This window comes from Cibotium barometz, chromosome 61 (assembly GCF_041138505.1).
Source record: "Cibotium barometz isolate CiBa-2024 chromosome 61, ASM4113850v1, whole genome shotgun sequence".
Lineage (NCBI taxonomy): Eukaryota > Viridiplantae > Streptophyta > Polypodiopsida > Cyatheales > Cibotiaceae > Cibotium > Cibotium barometz.
The window spans coordinates 33,530,880-33,538,552 of record NC_141106.1 but is presented as its reverse complement, the minus strand read 5'-3'; the positions used below and the strand labels follow the sequence as shown (position 1 = coordinate 33,538,552).

The window sequence follows — 7,673 nt, the reverse complement described above, 5'->3', positions numbered from 1 at the left end:
TCTTGGGCCCAAGGCTAGTCGGAAAAAAAAAAGCAACCCACTCGGAGTGATTGAGCGTGAATGTGTGTGTGTGTGTGTGTGTGTGTGAGAGAGAGAGAGAGAGAGAGAGAGAGGGGGGGGGGGGGGGGGGGAGGGGTTGCACAGGGACAGCTGTAGGAAGTTTGGTTAATGATTAAAATATTGTTAAAAATATAATTTACTCAATAAATTACTTTGGATGAAGTTTGTAGGGAGGGCTAGGCTGTTGATTGGCTCCGTGTCCTGATTACATTCTCTTTTGAGTCTTTTGATTATAGCGCTGTGTCCTGATTACATACTCTTTTGAGTCTTCTAATTTATTTCATTAATTCCTTTAATTCCTCTCCCATTTGGACTTCTATTGCTTGTTGATTCCCACCCATTTGGACTTCTATTGCTTGTTTAGCACTTTTGAGTCTTCTAGTTTATTTCATCAATTCCTTTAATTTCTCTTCCATTTGGACTTCTATTGCTTGTTGATTCCCACCCATTTGGACTTCTATTGCTTCTTTAGCACTTAGACGAGGGTGGACATACTGTTGCAGAAGAAGACTCTTATGACCCCATAGGAAGGGGTTGCTTTATTTGATTCATCAACTCTTGATGGGATACTCCTCACATAAGCTTTTGCTAGTGTTTTCTAATGTGTTGACAAATCCTTGAATTGCTTCACTTGCATGCTTCATTTTATTGGGTAAGCTGTAGAAAATGATGATTCCATGACATCTAAAGTACTATCTCGAGTAAATTATTATTTTTAACGACATTTTAATCATTAACCAAACTTCCTACAACTGCCCCTGTGTAACCACCTCTCTCTCTCTCTCTCTCTCTCTCTCTCTCTCTCTCACGCTGACTTGGAGTGGGCTGCTTTTTTTTCGATAGGCCTTGGGCCCAAGATCCTCCCATTGTTACCATTTTTCAATGGCCATAGGCGCTATTTGTTCCGCTTGGAGGTGATGCCGCCAAGAAAGCACCATGTTGGGATTTTGAACCTAAGACCTCCTGATCGTAGTCAAACATCTCTTTTACCACTCGAGATATAACCTCATCGGCTAGGGTGGGTTCCTTTTAGTCGAGAGACCGTGGGTTAAGTCCCAACCCTTGCACTTTGATACCAGACTCAATAGGTGAGGGACTGGGCTCCTAGATGAGACATGTTGTCGAGTCCTTGCACTCTGACAGTGTAATGAGGCCTTGCACTTTGACAATGCAATATTGTTCATATCTTTCGACGTCTTAACTATACTACGGAGACTTCTGCTTCCCTACCGCCCTCCTTGTGTGTGTCAAGTTCAATAATAAAAACAACTTTAGCAGAACCCAATCTGCCATGAGATCTAGATGCAATCAGTAGTATCATTGAGGAATTGGGGCCATGCCGGCATCACCTTGGACTCAAAGAGCCTCCCTCTTTGAGTCAAACATGAAGAGCACTTGGCAAAAGAGCCAACTACATCAACATTTTTTTGGCCTTGCATCTTTCCTTGACCAAATTTCAAGGAGGGCAAGGTCCCATTACAACATGGGAAACGAAGATCCTTGCTCAAGCAAATAATGTGAGGCTCTGCATTTACAAGCCTTGCTATTCCCCCTTGTAATACAACCATGCAATTGTAGTGTGCTTTGATGCTAATTATTGGGTTATCAAATATGTGAACAAAGGAAAATTTCAATTTCTATGTACGGTTTGAGTGACACATCCTCTCTTTAGATGATGTACCTAGATGAATCCAAGAACATGCCCAAATTCACCTTATAAGAATGTGCAATTTATAACCTCGTGGTAGTCATCCACAAGACAATAAACCATCAACTCCATCATGCATGGTATGGACTGGATACCACGACATCCCCACTAATGTCATCAGTGCCCAACAGTGGGTGTAGAACTATATGCTCTCTTCAGATGAAGCCAACCACCATGGATGTAATTTCAAGGAGTACTATTCCCGGTTATGGAACCCCAAACAAAGTTTTGCATGCTTCATAGATGCAACAAAGGAGAGGGTGACAGAGCAAATAAGGAGGACGATGTAAGGTAAGGCTAAGGAACAAAGGTGAAGAATGGCAGGCATTTAGGGTTAGTGGAGAGTCACCAATCGAAAATGCAGAGTTTATATTTTGAGAGAATATATTTACAAGAAAAGTGACCCACAGTGTGGGTTCTTCTGGACTCACCTACAGACCCTGTACAGCCGCCACAGAACTGCAAATACTTACAATAACTTGCTTCTCATCAGACTTCTAACCAAAATTCCTCAGTAAGAATTGCTTATATACAAGAATATAAGGAGTCCCCCACCCCCTATGGTTCTTATCAGTAAACTGCTATCTCTGATAGTTTTACTCGAGAAGGTTCTGGTTTGCTCTTACGGTCTTGTATTGAGCAGTCATCAAATATCCGCCTCAGCGTCTCTCTATACTCGTTCAGAGACTTCCATGCATGCAAGACACCACCTCGACCAGATCACCCATCTTTAGTTTTTGGTGGAAGTCCTCCACTTCTTTATGATTGACTTTCGGCCTCGACTCCTCCCAAAAGCCACCCATTGTAGCTAACAAAGATTCTTCTTTAGCAGTCCTTTCCAGAAGGTCTGCAACCGTGGAGTTTCCTGGCAGCTCTGAACCATCATCTGCTCACAACAAACTCAAAAATGTAAGAAGCAATAATAGGACTCATACAAAAAGACAGCCAAAACCATAAGAAGCATTTAAAGGACCAATACCAAAAACAAGAGAAAAACTTCACACGTGGCCTGCCTTTGCTGGAGAGAGAGAGAGAGAGAGAGAGAGAGAGTAAACAAGAAGGGAAAATTGGAGATACAAGGGAGAGAAAGGGGCGAGGAATTCTAAATATTTTCTAGATTATACCTAATAGAGAGACCTTTGACATAGACATTTTTTGCTTTTTTTTTTAGGTGTTCCTTGAGCAGATATTACACACTGCTTAGACCTACCTTCTACTAAGGCAGGCCAAAATATAGCTACACTATCGGAAACAGGTTGATAAACCACCCCCAAAAAGTATCATGATTGAGAAGAGAAGAGGTGGCTACCTTGTCATCTTCTAGAACAATTACAAATAGTGGATCATCTTCACGATAAGGTGGCCCATGTGAGAGATCCGAGTATGGACACCTTCATTGTGAGAAGGAAAGGGACAAGGGGGTCTTATATCTCCCTCAACTCGTGACAGGCGTAGCTTCGTGTCCATGATCTCATTTTGCCAAGTCAAGACCCATCTTGCCCATTCCACCATTTGAAGCACAAATGATGAGTGTGGGACATTTCCCTCTTTGTACCTCCAATGTGCGGCATCTCCAAACTCCGCTTGATGGTGCATCTCCATGGTTCTTATCTGAATCTCTAGAGGAAGTCCATCCTCACCCCACACCACCGTATGAAGGGACTGGTATCTGTACACACAAAGTATGCACATCATTAAAAAAATATATATATCTTTTGTCAGAAGTTCTCTCTAAGTTGTGGAATTCCAACTGTACGACGTGGATCAACTACAGGACTTCACACATCTAAATGCCATGGGCTGGTAAGATACAAGATGGACAGGCAGCATAGATCTTGTGACATTTCCAGTACCCACTGTAAGGTGTAAACACCCTAAATAAACCCTAAAAGACAAGGTATTGGTGACTTGCTCCTCTGTAAATTGAGCTTACCCGTTCACTTTAGGCTGGCTAATGTAAATCTTTTAGTTTGCCTGGAATACATGACCAGTCTGATGAACAACTTCTAGTGCAGTATAGCAATCCTCCACATTGGCAACAATAAGCCGCAAACCCTGGACATCATAGATCTCATCAACCTTTCGCCCTTTCCTGCAAAAGGTTTGCCAGGCAAATTTTAGAAACCTATGTGCGTTAACATTTCTAATACTAAATTCTACTCTTGCTTCACACCATCTATACAGTCCAGTTAAATTTACTTACTGAATCATTTTCTTGTGAATACTGTACAGATTTTTCGGACGCCCACAAAGATCTAGGTACTGCACCCCTCGTGCAAGCAAGGACTCATCCAGTGTCTGTATGGCCGACATTATTATTTTTTCTCTAAAGCCCTCTGCTAGTTTGATTGATAATTCTTGGTGATCATGGTGCTTGAGATGCTTAAAGCACAAGTCCTCCATCTCAGCCTTCCAACTCCATATGCCTAACCTACCAGCAAGGGGAGCAAACACTTCCAAAGTTTCCTTTGCAATGCGGCACCGCTTATCTTCCGGGAGGGCTCCCAGGGTCCTCATGTTGTGCAACCTGTCTGCCAGCTTGATAAGAACAACGCGAATGTCTGCCATGGCTAGGATCATGGTGTGCAAGCGATCGGCCTCAACTGATTTGTAAGCAGTACCATTGTCACGGGCCAGTTTGCTGAACTCACTTAACCTTGTGACCTGTCAAAAACAGATGTTAAGATAAGCATGCTTGACTAGAAGCAATGCATTCGACAATGCCAAGACTCAAGAGACAGAGAGGACAAGCATTACATACCCCTTCTACAAGATTGGAAACATCTGATCCAAAGAGCTCTTGAAGCTGAGTAACTCAATAGATGAATCATCTATCGTATCATGAAGCAATCCTGCTGCAACAACTGCCTTGTTGGCACCAATTGCAGCCAATATCATTGCCGTTTCCACACAGTGTACAAGGTAGGGATCGCCATCAGCACGCAACTGCAGCCAACAGGAAAAACTTGAGTCGTGTGGCAAAACATCCTATCATCCCAAACCAAGAATGGAGCCTACCAGTAAGATCTTCCCTAACAAAAGGGAAGGAAACTGAAAGGAGCTCGTACAGCTAACTAACCAAAAAGAATTCAGTTGAAGGAAACAATCATCTTACTTGGCCATCATGTGCTCGCTCAGCTTCTCCAAAAGCTTGAATAACAAGGGGATCTTTGAAAATCTCGTGTTGGTGCTGGGCGTTCTGCAAAATGTCTTGGGACTTCTGAAGAGCTTCCGGAAACAACGGCTTACAAAAGAATTCAGAAAGAGATGAACAGGCCAACTTTGTGAGACGAGGGGTTCCGGGCCTCATCTCTAGCCCATCTTTGCAAATATCGGAGTCACTCAAGAATGAAGCTGGAGACCCTTGATTCAGATAATATAGATCTATACTGCCATCTGAAGATATAATTTCTTCTTCCTCAAATGGAGCAGTTATCACATGAGATGTGAAAGAGTTTGTACTGATGTTAAACCTGCTGGTAGAGCTCTGTGCACTGCCAAAGGACGGCGGACCTTGAAAGGAGGCAATGGGGCTTCTTTCTCTGACCTTTGGGGAGGCAGAAAAATCAGGCCCATTTTCACAAGAATCCAATAGGGCACAGAGGTCCGTGTAGGACGATCGCCGTGAGAGAGAGTTTCCATCAATGGCAGAGGTGTCGGAGGTAGAGTATCGAACCGAAGGGCTGGCAAAGAGAGAGGAGAGGCCACCAATGACAGGCCTTGAGACATGGTGATGGTGGTGGGCGGTGTGGGCACGGGTGTGAAACTCTATTTCCACGTGGGAAGAACAGGACACACAATGGGGGGGAGAGTTGTGAGGAGAAGGAATGGTGGGAGGGGAGCTGGAATAAAGGGAAGCCGCGGTTGCCATTAACATTGCCCTCGACGTGGGTTACTTAGATTGAAAAGGCTCTTCTGCGTTCTCTGTAAGCTGTATGTTTTGTCGGGAACTACAACCTAATAAGGCCTTTGATGTGGGTCGGATCTGATATGTGTGGGCTTGAACAAATGTCTTATGGATTCTTACAGCCCAAGTTCCCTGAACCTGTGTTAGCTTGCAACCCGGTTCCTGATCTCTGCTGCACTTGCCGCCCAGAATTGACCCAATTTGAGATCCTTCATACCTTCACAAAACCAACCCCAACTAGGATCCTTCACAGCACTCTCTCACAGCCACCCAAATCTACCATACAGAACTTGCAGCACAGAATGATATCTTTCCAGACAGATCTTTTAAGAGGGAAGACTTACGCAACCCTTCTTTGACAATCTCCTAGATCCAAACGTCTAGAAACCCCTTCCTGGAAAGGAGATGCACTGCAGACCTAAATCCAAGGGCCTGGAAACCCTTCTTACTACGAAATAAAGCAGCCCTGGATTTGGAAGGAAGTATGAAGAAATACCAGGTAGAAGAAGGCTGTGCGAGCTCCCCCTTGGACTCCCTTTGAACGCCTGCAAAGTGGCTTGATCTGCTTCGCTTGTAAGCTCTGCACTGTTGAAGTCCACCGTGGTTGGGGTGGTTCAAAGGGCGAGAAGGAGGCGGGGGAGGGGGGCAAGGAGGAGCCCGGACTGCGTGAAGGAGCTTGGAAATGCTGTGGTAAACTGTGATGGCAGATCTGATGAGAGGGGTTTTTTTGTTTGTTGACGGCACTTACAGCCCACCTCAGCGCTTGCATCTGCGAATTGGTTGGACACGGGGCCGGCCGTGCCGCCTGCTGGCCTCTAGCCGCGTCAGGGCACGCTGCGTACCGGGTCCTGCCACGTCGTCTACCACGTGGCCTTTGTTCCCCCTACGTCCACGTTTCACATCGTGAAGCCTTCGCTTCCGAGTTCCCACAACGCAGCGTCAAACCCTAATCCGCGACCCTTCCCATTGGGACAAAATATCTCCTTTTTTCCAATTTTCAAACATTGGTTTTCCTCTTGAAAGTCAAAAAATGGGCCTAGCTGTTCACAGGCTCTGCAATGTACACCAACACGTTTTCCTTGGTTGTTTTGTAACTTGCACATGCAAATTCCAAAGTATCCAAAGAAGTCCTCCTTCAATGGTTTTGAAACCTTAGGTGCACAGTTCACATCACTTTGTCGGTTTTCACCGCCCAAATTGAGATAAACCGATTGCAATTTTGCCTACCTTTTGAATTTACTGATTCAAAAATTTTAACATTTTAGTTATAAAACCGATAAATTGATGCATTTTTGCGATAAAAACCGATTGCACTTGAAGCTCCGTCCTTTTTTTCACTGGTTAGAAAAAAAGTGTGTTTCTAACATTGGTTCACATGTAGTCGCTCTCCATCCCATGCCTCCTTTGATTTCAACATGGAATTGAGGACAAGGTATGAGTTCGGAGCCTCAAACTCCTTGGACTACGTGGGGCCAATATTAGTGCATCTTACATTTTCACCCACATAACCTTCAAATTTTGTTTCAATGAAAGGGAGCTTTAGCTGGAGTAGAAGTTGGGGAAGTGGCATGCCTAATAATTGGGGAGAACAAAAACACAGAGGCTTAGAGGTAGGGCCAGTAGTAGAATACCCATTGAAAGACATAGTGCCTAGTGCTCATAAAATTTGTGCCTCAACTCATCATCGTGCTATAGTCCCTAGTGCTCATAAAATATGTGCCTCAACTCATCATCGTGCTAGCTTAGATTTTACATTTGTTAATTAAGTTTCCCAATACATTGGAATACTTGTTAGAGCTCACAATTTCAATGTTTACTTGTGTTTAAAGTTAAAATACATGTATAAAGAAACGTAAATTGGTCCATCTACACTATGAGATATGAATCGAACATGTCTAAACTTTGATGATTCTTGTAAGATCCCTCTTCCCTTATCCTAATTAATAAATGGGGGTATAATTCTAGTGAGAGAATGTGAAAATGAGCATTTAATTAGAA

At 43.8% G+C, this 7,673-nt stretch overlaps 1 pseudogene across 1 annotated transcript; it reads right to left on the bottom strand.

Moving 5' to 3' along the window:
* Positions 1–2,117: 2,117 nt before the first annotated feature.
* On the bottom strand, positions 2,118–6,388 carry LOC147604812 (putative GTP diphosphokinase RSH2, chloroplastic; annotated as a pseudogene). Its single transcript, XR_015265279.1, has 5 exons — positions 4,884–6,388; positions 4,530–4,714; positions 3,972–4,432; positions 3,702–3,860; positions 2,118–3,437 (listed from the first exon to the last, which is right to left on the bottom strand). The product of XR_015265279.1 is annotated as a putative GTP diphosphokinase RSH2, chloroplastic (transcript).
* Positions 6,389–7,673: the final 1,285 nt, after the last annotated feature.